Below are 15,911 nucleotides of genomic sequence, written 5' to 3'. Positions count from 1 at the left end.
GTAAACAAAATGTGGCAAAGCTTTCTGCCTCATGCGGTAGTTTATCTTTCCAGGAGACTGTAAGTTCGTTGAGGACAGGGATCAGGTCTCACTCCCTTTTGGACTCCTTCATTATACCTAGCCTAGGGCTATACTGGACCCCACAGAGGAATTAAATTGGTTTGAATTAAAAACTAGCCGCTACTAAGAAAAGGTTCTTGGAAAATACTGAAAGGAAATGAGAACTTCGTAGCTTGAAGAATTTAAGGTAGTAATTTGTTTTCCCTTTCCTCTTTACACTAGGAGAAACAGGTGAGATATAAAAGGCTGAAACAAATGTTAATGCTGAAATAAATCTGAGATAAGATACAGTTTCTCTTGGTGAATTTGTTAAGACAGGACTTTTAACCTTGTAGACAGGGGTTAGGGCATCTCTGCCTGTTAGGTGGGAGCAGCCTAGACCCTTGCCACTGAGGCATGGTCCCTGGATCAGCAGCCTGGACATCACCCCGGAGCCCGCTGGAGATCAGGTGACTGATGTGCACATTACAGCTGGAGTGGCACTGTCCTGTACAATGACCTCTGATGATTCCAGTTGGTCCCAGGTGCCCACATTATGGGGCACTGTACAAACAGAAATCCGGACCAGCTGAAAACAGCTCATATATTCCACACCAATCAATTAACTTTGCCAAAAGCGCCTAAGATTGTTTGGACTTTCTTTCAGATAAATTCTCCTGTGTGCTGATATTTTGTGCGTGCGTGTTGCATGCATTTTAAGTAGATAAGCAATTTGCTGGGCACAGGAAAATTAGATTTAAAAATCTTAATCACTGTTTTGTGTCATTGAAATCAAATACGAATAGATGTTTCCTTTACGTGCCGTAAGGGTTTCCACCATTATACCAGTTGCTCTGGGTTAGTTCATCCCCATTTAGTTTCCTTTGAGGAAACAAACTCCTTACGGTTAGTCGGCAGAACACTTCATTTATTACCACAGCAAAAAAATTTCCCCTTTTAAGACCTCTAGTGTCTTTATTTTCTACAGTTTATATTTATATGTTTTAAATTATGTTTAAATTCAGTACCAACTTTCTAATGAAATTTAAATGCTTTAGGCACTGCAAAGCTATGAGATTCGGAATTTTGAATGAAAGTTGTGCATGCCTATTAATCATATGCCTTGACTTATAGAATAAACGGTAAGAATGCATGAGCTTTGAAGACTATAAAGCACTTTACAAATATTAAGATTTCATTATAGGTAACCTAAAGTGTCATTATTAGTAACAATTATTATTATATGACTTACACTCTCTGGGCATCAGTTTCTCGATCTGCAAAATGGGTGTAATAGGTTTTCTTATAGGTTATTGTGTGAACCAAGTGAGTTAATACATATAAAAAGCTTAGATGTAATACATGTAAAAGGCCAGCACATAATAGGCACATAATTTAGTAAGTGTTAGCTATTATTACCTAATGTGTGTCTCTACTTATTACTCAGCTTGGGAAATCCTGATTGAATTCAGATATGTAAAAACATTGCATCTTTTCAAAGTAACTCACTGGCTTTTTGCTTGTTTTTTTGGTTGAATGGGTTATACTAAACTCAGCTTAATCTTTAAAGAAAGACATACCTTTAAAAAACTGCATTAAGCAATATATTTTTTAAAAGCCAGACATTTTTGTGTACAGACCCAGCGCAAGAACTTGCCCTTAAACTGTTTTCCCTATAAAGTCTTCTCCACATGTAGAAAATACGGTCATTATCACACGGCAACGGGCTTGGTCGAGGCTGCCTGTTCGCGTGTAACAGAAACAGCGAGCATCTGCTGCGGCGGCGCCGTGCAGCGCACACGCGGTGCTGGTTGTTGGTAGGTTCTGATGGTGGTGTTTGCGGTGAGGAGGCGGAGGATCCAACACAGTCGCCCCAGGCGGACAGAACGAGCATCACGGATGCGGGAAACGGATGGATGTGACTCCACACTCCACCCCAGCCCCGGGGCCCACGAGCAATTAGTCTAGCCAGTCAGACCAATGACAATTTTTATTATGGTTCTGATTCTACTGCATATGTATGTGCCCCTCATAGATACGTTCCTCAGGGACTGACTTCAAGTACTTAGAAGTCACGTTGCAAGGGCTTTATGCTGAGAGCCATATACGCAACTTCAGAAACCATGTTGTTTTAAATCCCCAACCACTGAAAATTCAGTTTCACAGTGTGGATGTCCACAGACCGGGCATCGGTTTCCCAGAGGAAACTCTTGTGGAACCACCTTCCATAAGGAACGTCATTTCTTTCTGTAAATACCTCTAGACATCTCTAAGAGAGATTGTCATATCTACCTTTTTGACATCAGGAGTTTAAAAAGATACACGTGTCACTGATTTTTGAATGACTTGAAATTCATCTGTGTAGTTGAAAGAGACGACAGGCAATGAAACGCATGCAATAATGTAAGAACTTTCTAAGGGTACTCACAGATTCCCAACTCAATTCCAGCACCAACTTACTGTAAATCAATGCTAATAAGACTTAGGGGAAGCAGTGTCTCCTGCTAACCTAGACAGGGTGGTGAGTATTTTAGAATCTGCCTTGGATGCATCTTCCACCACATTCCTTGTGAACACTGAGGATCACAGGGTCCTGCCTTAGTCTTATTCTCTTCTCACTTTATATCTTTGGTTGATTTCATGGACACCTATGGCTTCAACAGCCATCTCCAACACAATGACTCCCAAATCCACATCTGCAGTTCTAGTCTGTCTCCTGAGGACCAATTATTTATTTTTAACTGCCTATTGGGCATTTCTGCACAGATATCCCACAGTATTCAATATTATTCAAATCTAATCCACTCTCTCCTCTCCCCAAACCTGCTGCACCCCGTTTATTTCTGGTTTTAATTAATGATCCCGGCCTGCCCACGCTGATTCGGTGTCCTCACCCGTGTCTTCACCATCGATCACCTTCAAAGTGCTCCAAACACATCTCCTCCTCTGTGAACTACTGCTTCAGGCATTTTCTCCAAGCTCTGAAACTGTCTTCAGTTACACAATACGCCGTTTTGTTTTGCCTTCAGTTCTCACACTACTCTCTTGGACTAAACAAAGGTGTTTTAATCTAAGGCATGCAGCCTATTAGGGACTTTGCGGGTGGGTTTCACAATTTGCAGCTGCATAAAGACCCTCAGCGTGGGTATATGTGCATTTTCTGGATCTATAGGTTTTTACCAGTTTTTCAAAGCTGGCGATTTTCTAAAACCCAGTTCATCACCCTCTGGACGTCCCCTGACTCCAGTCTGCCCTGACCTAGGTTGTGCTCTGTGGGCCATTGCTGATGTTCTGCAACCGTGCCTGCACGTTCTCACACCAAAACCTGCTTTCCAGGCAGACAGCTGGGCTCTTGGATAGCCCATGAGGGGTGGAGGGTATTTTATTAAGCATCTGTTGCAGAAGCACTCAGTTACTTTTATTCCCAAAGACCTTGCCCAGAAAGGCAGGCCTGAATAGCTTCACACAACCTAGACTGTGCCCCAGTGGCAGCCAGTGCCCTGCCACCTTCTCTGGGGTAGTTAATGAGGTTCCACTCGAAGTAGAAATCACTGGGCTCTTCAGGATTAATCGGCTAGAGCTTGGCAGCACCCAGCTAGGCTTGCCCCACCTGCTCCCCGCAACCTGGCAGGAATCACCAGAGCTGTGGGGTACAACTGAGGCGAGAGGGCTTCCAGCAGAACTCAGAACGCTTAACCAGACCCACAGCAAACACTTCTCCCCCATCGCCCACCAGCCCACTAACAAGCATCGAATGAAAATAACAGTGGGATACAGCTAGGAGATCTTGAAGAAACAGATAATCTCTACAGAACAAGAAAAGAAAAAAAAAAAAAAAGGAAAACCCAAAGCAAGGCAAGAAGCAGAAATGTGGGCACACTTGCTCGTACCCTAAATAAAAAGCGCCGCTAGAGTAATTTGAAGGCTGTGGCCACAGGAAAACAGACTCAAACTCAGTCCAACTGCTCACTAGATTAACCCTCACACTAAAGGTATAGTAGAAGGAAAGACGTGCTCATCTCCAAACAGAAGAAAAGTTTTACCTCAGTATTTACTAACCTATCCAGTATGTCCATCTCTCAACAAAAATTTGTGATACAGACAAAAACGATAAGAAAAAATGCATTCTGAAGAGACAATACAAACCCCAGAGCCAGACCCAGATATGAGAGAAATACTAAAACTATTAGACAAGGAATTTAAAATAGCAATGGTTAGTAGGCTAACATTTTTAATGGAAAGGTAAACAGTATATAAGATCAGACAGTTAGTTTCAACAAAGAAATGGAAACTGTAAGAAAAGATCAAATGGAAATGCTAGAAATAAAAAACATAGTAACAAAGAGGAAGAATGCCTTTTAACAGGCTTATCTGTATACTCGACACAGCTGCAGAAAGAATTTAAACTTGAATACAGGTCAACAGAAATTACCCAAACAAAAACACAAGGAGAAAAAAAAGTTAAACAAAGAACAGAGCATCCAAGAGCTATGGAATAATATCAAACTGTCTTTAACATACACATAATTAGAACCCCAGAAGGGAGAGACAGGATGAACAGAGAAAAAAATACTGGAAGAAGTAATGGTTGAGAATTTTCTAAAATTTATGACAGATCCAGGTATTCAGAGAACACAGAGTAGGATTCATATAAAACAAAATAATACCCTTGGCATATTATATTCAAACTCTGAAAGACAAAAAGAGAATCTCGCAGGCAGCTAGAGGAAACAACTCAACCTGACAGATCACCATAAATAAGAAACATAGCAGACTCCTTGTCGTTAACTATGCAACCTAGAAGACAATGGAGCAAAGTGCTAATAGAGAAAACCTGTCAACCCAGAAGATATCCTTCAAATATTAAAAGAGACAAACACTTTTTTCAGACAAACAAAAACTGAGGGGTACATTACCAGCAGAAATACTCTAATAGAAATGTTAATGAAAATTCTTCAGGGAAAATGATTATACATACAAGTCAGGAATTCAGAGCCATACAAAGAAACAAAGAATATTAGAAATGGATTAAATGAAGGTAAATGTATTGGGTTGAACAGCGTCCGCTCAAAATACATGTCTACCAAGAACCTCAGAATGTGACCTTATTTCCAAATTACACTTGAAGATGTCATTATTTAAGATGAGATCATACTAGATTAGGGTGGGCCCTAAATTCTGTGACTGGTGTCCTTCAAAGAAAGGAAAGGACAGACAGAGACACACACAGAAAAGAAGGCCATGTGATGAGAGGCAAAGATTGGAGTGATGCACCTACAAGGCAAGGGGCACCAGCGATTTCTAGGAGACACCAGAAACTGGGAAAAGGCAAGAAAGGATTCTCCCCTGGAGCATTCAGAAGGAGCATGACCCCGCTGATACCTTGATTTCAGACTTCTAAGCCTCCAGAACTGTGAGTAAATACATTCCTTTTGTTTCAAGTCACCAGGCTTGTAGTAATTTGTTATGACAGCCATAGGAAACTAATACAGTAAAATAAAACTATTGTTTATTTTTAATGCTCAAAATTGGTGGTTTAAACAAAAATTGTAACAATGTAGTGTATGTTCATAGCATATATATGTAAAAGTAAAATATGTGACAACAGCAGCAAAAAGGAAGCGATGGAGAAATTGGAACTGTAAGGTCTTAACTACACTGAAGTGGTATATTATATGAATCCAGACTCAGATTATTTACAATGCATTTTGTAATTCTTGGTGCAACAACCAGATTTTTTTTACAAAGAATTAAATAATAAGTAGATAAAGGTGATAAAATAAAATAGAATCATTTTTAAAAATGCTCAATCCAGTAGACAGAAGACAGAAAAAAGGGAACAAGAAATAAAGGGTAAATGGAAAAAACAGAAAACACCTAGTAAGTCAGTAAATTTTAATTCAAACATATCAGTAATTACTTTAAATGTGAATGCTCTAAATAGAACAGTTGAAAGGCAGAAACTGTCAGACTGAATTTTTAAAAAAGCAATATCCAATTATACACTGTCTAAAAGAAACCCACTTTAAATACAAGAAAAGAAAAGGGTTAAAAGTAAGAGGATAGAGAAAGAAATACTATGCAAACACTAACCAAAATAAATACAAAGTAGCTATATTAATTTCAAACAAAACAGACTTCAGAAGAGGCAAGATTATCAGAGATAAAAGGAATATTACATAATGAAAAGTCAAATCTCCAAGAATACATAACAATTCTTAATGGATATATGCCTGAAAAAGAGCTTCAAAGTACATAAGGGGAAAACTAACAGATCTGAAAGCAGAAATAAATGAATGCATAATTATAGTTGGAAACTTCAACATTATCTTCTCATTAACTGAGAGAACAAGTAGGCAGAAAATCAGAAAGAATTCAGATGACCTGAACAACAATCAACTAACTTAACTGAATTAACATTTATAAAATACTTGACCCTATAATACCAGCATAGACAGTCTACTCAAGTGCTCATGGAATGTTCATTAAGATAGATCATATTCTGATTATTAAAAAACAAACAAACTTAAAATAATAAATGTCATACAGGCATATTCTTTGATCATAATAGAATAATAACGACAGAAAGATGTCTGGAAAATTCATTAGTATTTGGATATTAATCAATGTAGCTTTAAATAACTCTTGGGGCAAAGAGAAAGTCTTCAATGAAAGGAAAAAATATTTGAACGAAACTAAAAACACAATACATCAAAACCTGTGGGATACAACTGAAGTAGGGTATAGAGCAAAATTTGTATTTAATATTTATATCAGAAAAGCTTATATATAAAATTATGACCTAACCTTCCACCTTAAGAAAGTAGAAAAATATGAATATATTAAACCCAAAGCAAACAAAAGCAAGGAAACAACAAAGATTAGAGAAGAAATCAATGAAATTAAAAACAATAGAGAAAATCAATGAAACTAAAAACCAGTTCTTTCAAAAGAACAATTAAATTGATAAAACCCAGCCAGACTGACCAGGCAAAAAAGGTAAAAGGTACAAATTACCAATATCAAGAGTAAAAGAAGAGACATCAATACTGACCCCACATTAAAAGGATAATAATGGAATACTATGAACAACCCTATGCTTATAAACTCAACAATGAGATGAAATACACCACTTTCTTGAAAGACACCAAAAAATATGAAACTCACTCAAGAAGTAGATAACCTGAATAATTCTATGTATGTTAAATAAACTAAATTTCTAGTTTAAAACCTTACAAAAAATAAAAATCCAGGCCCACATGGTTTCATTGTTTAATCTGACCAGGCTTTAAGGAAGAAATAATACAAATTCTACACAATCTCTCCTAGAAAATTTAAAAGGAGAGAAACTTTCCAATACATCTCATAAGGCCAGCATTACCCTGGTAGTCGATAATAAAACTAGACAAAGACAATACAAGAAAACTACAGACCATTAACATTTCCCATGAACATAATGCAAAACTCCTAAACAAAATATTAGCAAATTGAATACAGCAATATACAGAAAGGATAATACATCAAAATCAATTGAGACTGATCCCAGGAATGCAAGGCTAGTTCAACATTCAAAACGTCAATCAATATAATTTACCATATTAACATACTAAATCTCAATAGAGGCAGAAAAATCATTTTACAAAATTCAACCTCCATTCATGATTAAAACTATTAGTTAAGTAGGGACAGAAGTAGTGCTAAAGGATATTGAGCACACATGTGCCAGGCACATGACATTATCTCATGTTACTTTTCCCAACAGCCATGAGATAAGCACTACTGCTATAAGAATAAAATAAGGAAACTAAGGAACAGAGATCAGTTAATTTATCCACTGTCTACATCTAGTAAGCAGCAGATATAAGGTTATAATTCATATCTATCTGGCTCAAGAGCTCACTCATTCTACCGTATCATCTTGCCTCCCAGATTGAAAATAAAATGGAAACTGAAGTTTGTAACAATGGTTCAGAGATTAGAACAGATACTTTAATAGAAAATTAATACTTATATTAATTCTCTTACCAGAAAACATGTAATATTTGACTGAGGTTAAATTTTGGACTACTAAGGATTACCTTAATGAGAAAAAATACCTGAGAATATATGATTGCTTAAGTTTCTTTATACCCTATAAATCCTACAAGATAAATGTTCTTATTGAGAAAAAAGATTAATTTATTCAAAAGCAGACCAACAAAATTTTATTCTGAATAAATGAGAGATGTTCACAGATATCTGTGTATGAAATTTTTCATTCTAGGGTTTATAATAGCAAAATGAATGGGAGCAATCTAAACGTTCAAAGAGAGATATTAAATTTATTTTGTGTAATATAATACATAATGCCTTTTAGGAATTTGTGCTCTCAATATTTTAAGCCTATAGAAATCAAGATTCGTGTATAGAAAAAGAATCTAAAATGAAACACACTGAAAGGTAGCATTAATTCTGTGGATGGTTCTATTCTTCTTTGTATCTTTCTGCATTTTTCTTAATTTTTCAAAGTGAAAATGTATTACTTAAAAAATAAAATGTTTACAAAAAAGAATTTAATGCAGTGAAGTACAATGTTAGGAGGGAGACTTCGCAAAGCCAGTGAGAAATGAGCTTACTGTAACATAGGGGTCAGCTGCTTGTTGTAGGTTTGGACCAAATCTCCATGTATTTTCATGTACCACCAGCCACACAAAACTATGTGGGAGGTTCCTGGGCCTGAGCTGGCCAGATCTGCTGTGAGAAGTTACGGTCTCCCTGAGACATGCCAATTTGGGGTGCTCTTTGTACATTCTCATTATGGTTTCTTTTTCCTCATTGTTTTGTAGCTGTGATGCCACTTGAAATGAACAATCAAACAGATGTCACTGAATTCATCTTCTTGAGATTTTCCAACCACCCCAACCTACAGGGCTTATTCTTCCTGATCTTCCTGGTCACCTACCTGACAACACTCCTCGGGAACATGCTCATAATAACAGCCACCAAGATCAGCTCTGCTCTCCACACTCCAATGTATCACTTCCTCAGCAACCTGAGTTTCTTGGACATCTGCTACGCGTCCACCACCAGTCCAGTCATGCTGGGAAACTTCTTCCGGGAGAAGAAGACCATCTCCTACGAGGGCTGCCTTTCCCAGATCTTTTTCCTTGTGACCTGTGCTGGCACTGAAGGTGTCTTATTGGCTGCTATGGCTTACGATCGCTATCTTGCCATTTGCCACCCTCTTCAATATCCTGTCCTCATGAGTGTGAAAGTTTATGTTTTTTTTTGGTAATTGGGTCTTGGCTATGCGGGCTGGTGAATTCTGTGACACACACAGTGCTGGCAGCCACACTCACTCTGTGTGGGCTCAACGAGATCAGCCACTTTCTCTGTGACATCCCAATGCTTCTGAAACTCTCCTGCTCAGACACCTCTCTCAATGAGTCTGTGCTCCATGTGGCCAGTGCCACCATCGGCCTGAGCCCCTGCCTGTTTACCGCAGTGTCCTACATACTCATCATCTCTGCCATCCTTAGGATTCCCTCTGCTCAGGGCAGGAGCAAGGCCTTCTCTGCCTGTGCATCCCACCTCACTGTGGTGGTGGTCTTTTATGGAACGGCCAACTTCAACTATGATAGACCCAGAGAGGGCTACTCCCTGGACGTGGACATCCTAATCTCTGTGCTCTTCTGTGTTATGACCCCCATGTTAAACCCCATCATCTACAGCCTGAGAAACAAGGAGGTCAAATGTGCACTGAAGAAGCTGTCAGGAAGGTCTGGGTTCCCTGGCAAGATCAGTGTCTAGATCAATGGTCTTCAAACTGCAGTATGCGACCACCTGAAAAAATTTCAAAGGTGTTTGTAACATACGTAGTTTTAGAAAGTTTATATTCATGTCTTCAATTCCTACATACATACTAGTTCCTAAAACTGATCTTCCAAGGAACTCCTTTCTCTCCTCTCTTTCCACAAGTGCTTTTTTCCCACTTAGCAAAGTCAAGATGTGTCAGATATCACGTGTTGGTTCTCGGCACCATCCAGATCCTTCTAAGTTTTCCCCACATCGCAGGGGCTGAAAGCCTGGAAACCTTAGTTTTCAGGCTCCTTTGCCAGCAGTTTTCCGTCTTAGATTCTGTCAGTGTAAGAGTCATACATGAGAGATTAGAGAAAAAGGAATAAAGAAGAAATTGTCGCCTTCTGGATCTGTTAGCAGCAACACCAGCACTGCAGTGGCAGGAACAGACTCCTGCGGTGCCTTCAGCTGATGTCTGCAGTCTCCTGTAACAGCTGTCCTTAAAACATAAGGTCACTGAAGTACGGAAGGAGTATCTCTCTATAGGAAGAGTAGAAGCTTCCACAGACGGTAATATTACCTACTCCCCTTCCCCCATTTTTTGCTCTTACAGCCCTTCCAGAACCTTTGTCACTTACTTCCTGTGTTAAATTCCTGAAGGTTGAAATACTGAGAGTATTTTTCTAAATTTCCTCTGTGAACACAAACTGCTATTGCATTTTATATCAGGAGAGGTTCTAGGAAACAGACCCTCAGAGGTGGAAGTCCGGGACTGGATATCTGATCTGATGGAGTCTGAATGCATTGATGACATCATAGCCAATGGAAAATAGGAAATCTGATCATTCATGGTACTCAGTAATAAAACAGATGCTTAGAATTATCAACAGTCATTGTCTAAAATAAAACATCTTTTGAAAACCAGTCTTTGAAATGCCAAATTACTGCTGCAATTGACCTTTATGGTGAGAATGAAGACTACAAGATTGTATTAGCAATGCTCTCCTAGGGCAGTCTACCCAGTCAATAGAAATAAAAGTAAAAATAAACAAATGGGACCTAATTAAACTTACAAGCTTTTGCACAGCAAAGGAAATTATAAACAAATCAAAAAGACAACCTGTGGAACAGGAGAGAATATTTACAAATGATGCAACTGACAAGGGCTTAATTTCCAGAATACACAAACAGCTCATACAACTCAAAAACAAAAACAAAAAACCAAACAACCCAATCCAAAAATGGGCAGAAGACCTAAATAAGCATTTCTCCAATGAAGACATACAAATGTCCAATAGGCACATAAAAATGCTAAATATCGCCAATTATCAGAGAAATGCAAATCAAAACTATAATGAAGTATCACCTCACACCAGTCAGAATGGCCATCATTAAAAAATCCACAAAGATAAATGCTGGAGAGGGTGTGGAGAAAAGGGAACCAACCTACGCTGTTGTTGGGAATGTAGTTTGGTGCAGCGATTAAGCAGAACAGTATGGAGATTCCTCAAAGAACTAAAAATAGACTTACTATATCATCCAGCAATCCTACTCCTGGGCATATATCTGGAGGAAATTCTAATTCAAAGAGATACATGCACCCCAATGTTCACAGCAGCACTATTTACACTAGCCAAGACATGAAAGCAACCCTAATATCCATCAACAGATGACTAGATAAAGAAGTTGTGGTATACACATACAATGGAATACTACTCAGACATAAAAAGAATGAAATCATGCCATTTGCAGTGACATTGATGAATCTAGAGATTATCACACTAAGTGAAGTAAGTCAGAGAAAGAAAAATATCACATGATGTCACTCATCTGTGGAATTTTTTAAAAGATACAAATGAACTTATTTACAAGCCAGAAATAGATTCACAGACATAGAAACCAAATTTATGGTTACCAAAGGGGAAAGGGGGAAGGGATAAATTAGAAGTTTGGGATTAACATATACATACTACTATATATAAAACAAACAGCAAGGACCTACTGTATAGCACAGAGAACTGTATTCAGTATCTTGTAATAACATATAATGAAAAAGAATTTGAAAAGGATAAATATGTGTATTTACATATATATATGTATATCTGAATCACTTTGCTGTACACCTGAACCTAACACAACATTGTAAATCAACTATACTTCAATAAACAATTTAAAAAAAAGCTTTTATACAGTAAAGGATCAACAAAATGAAAAGGCCACCTACTGAAAAGGAGAAGATACTTGCAAATGATATATCCAATAAGTAGTTAATATCCAAAATATACAAATAACTCATTTAACTCAACATCAAAAAACAAACAAACAACAAACAACAAAAAATGGTAGAGGACTTGAACAGACATTCTTCCAGAGAAGACCTACGGCTGGCCAACAGGAACATGAAAAGATGCTCATCAAGTGTTGGTGAGGATGTGGAGAAAAGGGAACCCTCATTCACTACTGGTGGGAGTGTAAATTGGTGCAGCAACTATGGAAAACAGTATGGCGATTCCTCAAAAAACAAAAACAAACAAAAACAAATCTATCATGATCCAGCAATTCCACTCCTGGGAATTTATCTACAGAAAACAAAAACAATAGTTAGAAAAGGTATATGCACCCCTATGTTCATTCCAGCATTAGTTACAATAGCCAAGATATGGAGGCAAACTGAGTGCTCATCAATAGAAGATGTGGTATAGTCAATGCAATATTCAATGGAATAATACTCAGTCTAAGAAAAGAGCGAAATTTTGCCATTTGAATAGCACAAAAGGACCTACAGTGTATTATGCTGAGTGAAACAAGTCAGAAAGAGAAAGACAAATAATGTATGATTTCACTTGTATGTGGAATTTAAAAAACAAAACAAATAAACAAACATAACTAAACAGAAGCAGAGTTATAGATACAGAGGACAAACAGGTAGTTTCTGGAGAGCAGATCGATGGGGAAGGAGAGAAATAGGCGAGGGTGATTAAGAGGTACAAATTTTCAGTTAGAAAATAAATGAGCCACAAGTATGAAACGTGTAGTGTGGGAAATATAGTCAACAATTATGTAATATCTTTGTATGGTGATAGATGGTAACTAGACTCATCATGGTGACCATTTTGTAATGTCCAGAAATACCAAAGCACTGTGTTGTGTCCTAAGAGTGTTACAAGGTCTCCCACTCTGCAGCCTCCTTGGGCAGAGAACCAAGCCAGCAGTCTTACCCCGCTGTTCTCAGCCCGTGGCATACCCTCTTGCTCTTGACCTCAGAGCTGAAACAGCTGCCTCACCCAAAACAGACCCTAAGAGCAGGTCCCACCTGCCCAAGGACATTACCAGCAGCCATGTCCAAAACCAAACTGAGCCGACTGGTGAGGAACCACCTTGGCCAAAGCGAGCCTGCAAAGTCTAGAAGGGAAGACCACTTACTCAAATGTGCAGATACCAATATAAGGAATCAAATCTCATGGAAAACCAGGTAAATATGGCACAATCAAAGGAAATTAATAAAAGTCTAAAAACTGATCTGAAAACTGGAGATTTCTGAACCGCCAAATTCAGAATAATCTTCTTAAGGAAGTGTAGTGAACTATAAGAACACAGAGACAACAAAATGAAATTTTTAAAAAATGCATGAACAAAATGAGAAGTTTAAAAAAGAAATGGAAGCCTTAATAAACCAGAAATCCTAGGGCTGAAAAATACAATAACTGAACTAAGGAATTCAATAAAGAGCCTCAAAAGCAGACTCAGTCATGCAGAGAAAGAGCCAGCAACTTGGAAGATGAGACATTTGAGGAGCAAAAAGGAGAAAAGCGAAAAAGAGTAAAGAAAGCCCACAGGACCTATGGAACACAATGAAACAAAACCAATATTCACATGATTGGAATTCCAGAAGGAGAAGAGAATGAGAAATGGAGAGGCAGTATATTTCAAGAAATACTGGCTGAAAAATTCCCAAACCTGGGGAGAGAAATAGACATCCATATCCAAGAGGCCCAAAGACCTGAAACAGGTTGAACCTGAATAGGGCTACACCGAGACACATTATAATGTCAAAGTCAAAGACCAAAAAAAGAGTAATTTTAAAAGCAGAAAGAGAAAAGAGAGAAGTTACACACAAGTGAACCCCCAAGTGCCCATTGGTGGCTTTCTCAATAGAAATAATAGAATGGGATAATATATTCAAAATATTGAAAGAAAAAATTTTCAACCAAGAATACTATACCCAGTGAAGTGGTCCTTCAGAAATAAAGGAGGGAAAAAACTTCCCTGAACAAACAAAAGCTGAGGGGATTCATCACTACACCTGCCTTACAAGAAATGCTAAAGGGAGTTATTTGAGTGTAAAAAAGGATGTTAATCAATATCATAAAAACATAAGAAGGCAGTGTAAAAACTCCCTGGTAAAGGTAAATACATACTCAAACAGAGTCTGTAACATGGTAATGGTGGTGCGTAAGTCACTTACAACTCTAGGTTAAAGTTTAAAACAAATGTAGTAAAATACATACCACAACTACAATAATCTGTTCTTAGTTACGTATTTAAAAATAAGTGAATTGTAACATCAATAAAGCTAAAATGTGAGGGGAGGAGAAGTAAAAGTGCAAAGCTTAGGAATTCTATTGAAGCTAAATTGTTATTAGTTTAAAATATGTTGTCATAATTTTCTGCAAGCCTCATGGTAACCACAAGGGGAAAACCTGTAGTAGCTACACAAAGGAACATGATGAAGAAGTCAAAACAGGATGCCTGGGTACCACCACACACGAAAATAGGGGAAAAAAAAAAAAAGCAGGATAAGACACAAGAAACGATGGATCCTCAAAACAACCAGAAAACAATGAACAAAATGGCAGTAGTAATTCCTTACTTACCAACAATACTTTAAACATAAACAGACTAAATTCTCCAATCAAAAGACACAGAACGGCTAAAAAGATTTTTTTAAAAATCTAACTTTCAGCAACATCTCCTCATTTAGGTCACAGTGAAGAAATCAACCCTGTGTAGGTGCCTCTCTCTCCTCCAAATGTCCCTCTTCAGGTTTGACTGTAGACCAGACAGCACCCTGTGCAGCTACTCTGGTGACTTTTAACGTGCTCCTCAACCTTTCTTCCTCATAGAGATTACTAGAATTTGCACAGGAGGAACGTCTGCTTTTCAGTACCTCTCAGCTCCTGGAGCCACATTCTTGTTATGCCTCTGACTTGGTTATCTTCTCTCCTCAATGAAAAGTGTGTGACCTGCTTTTCTCTAGTCTAGAGCAATTTTTACTGTGTTCGGGAGAATTTTGTACGATCTTAATGATTGTTCCATGAAAAATGTCTTTATATAGTCAAATAATTTTGGAAAACTGTGGGCAAAATTGAACAGTTTTTTCATGTTGAGGTATGTTACCATGTACTATAAATTCCTAGAAGGAGGCTATATTGCATTTCTTAAACTTATTGGTTGACAAATGCATTCTGCTGTTGCTGCTCATTTCCCGGCACTAGCACGCCACAGAACAATCTTTGCAAAATGCTAGTCCAGAGAGTGTTTCCCAAACTTTAATATATGACCCATAAGATACTGGCTTAGATTTCTTTTATTATAAAGTTACATAAATATGTACAATCATACAACCAGATGTAAACTCCACTCCTTATATGAAGAGCTCTTATGTAAGCAACCATAAAACCAAATCAATTTACAAATTAAAATAAGCAAACCCAATAAAATTCAAATTGACCACATTAAGTTAATGTGACATGTAATACTGTTTTCTTTAAGCAAAATCGCCAATGCAGGGTTTATTGATAAAAACATAACATCTTATTAACTTGGTTCTTTTGGTTCTGTGCGCGGTGAACTTGCACTTAAATCACTGTCATATCATTGTTGATCATTTCCTTTTTTAAAAAGGCGCTCATTTAACCACAGATTTTTTTTTTGGATGGGTCAATCAATTTAAGGGTGTACCTTTCCCAAATAAAATACTATAATTAAAAAAACTTCTTTTAAGCAAAAAAACTACTTATTGCATATTGATTTACTTTCTGCTATTGAACTGCAGCAAGTTGGTATGGACAAAGAATACAAGTAAAACACTTAAA

At 37.7% G+C, this 15,911-nt stretch overlaps 1 pseudogene; it reads left to right on the top strand.

Moving 5' to 3' along the window:
• Nucleotides 1-8,881: 8,881 nt before the first annotated feature.
• On the top strand, nt 8,882-9,828 carry LOC102538777 (olfactory receptor 5V1-like; annotated as a pseudogene).
• Nucleotides 9,829-15,911: the final 6,083 nt, after the last annotated feature.

Source organism: Vicugna pacos, chromosome 21 (assembly GCF_048564905.1).
Source record: "Vicugna pacos chromosome 21, VicPac4, whole genome shotgun sequence".
NCBI lineage: Eukaryota > Metazoa > Chordata > Mammalia > Artiodactyla > Camelidae > Vicugna > Vicugna pacos.
The sequence above is the reverse complement of the archived record's forward strand: the minus strand, read 5'-3'. Positions and strand labels throughout refer to the sequence as shown.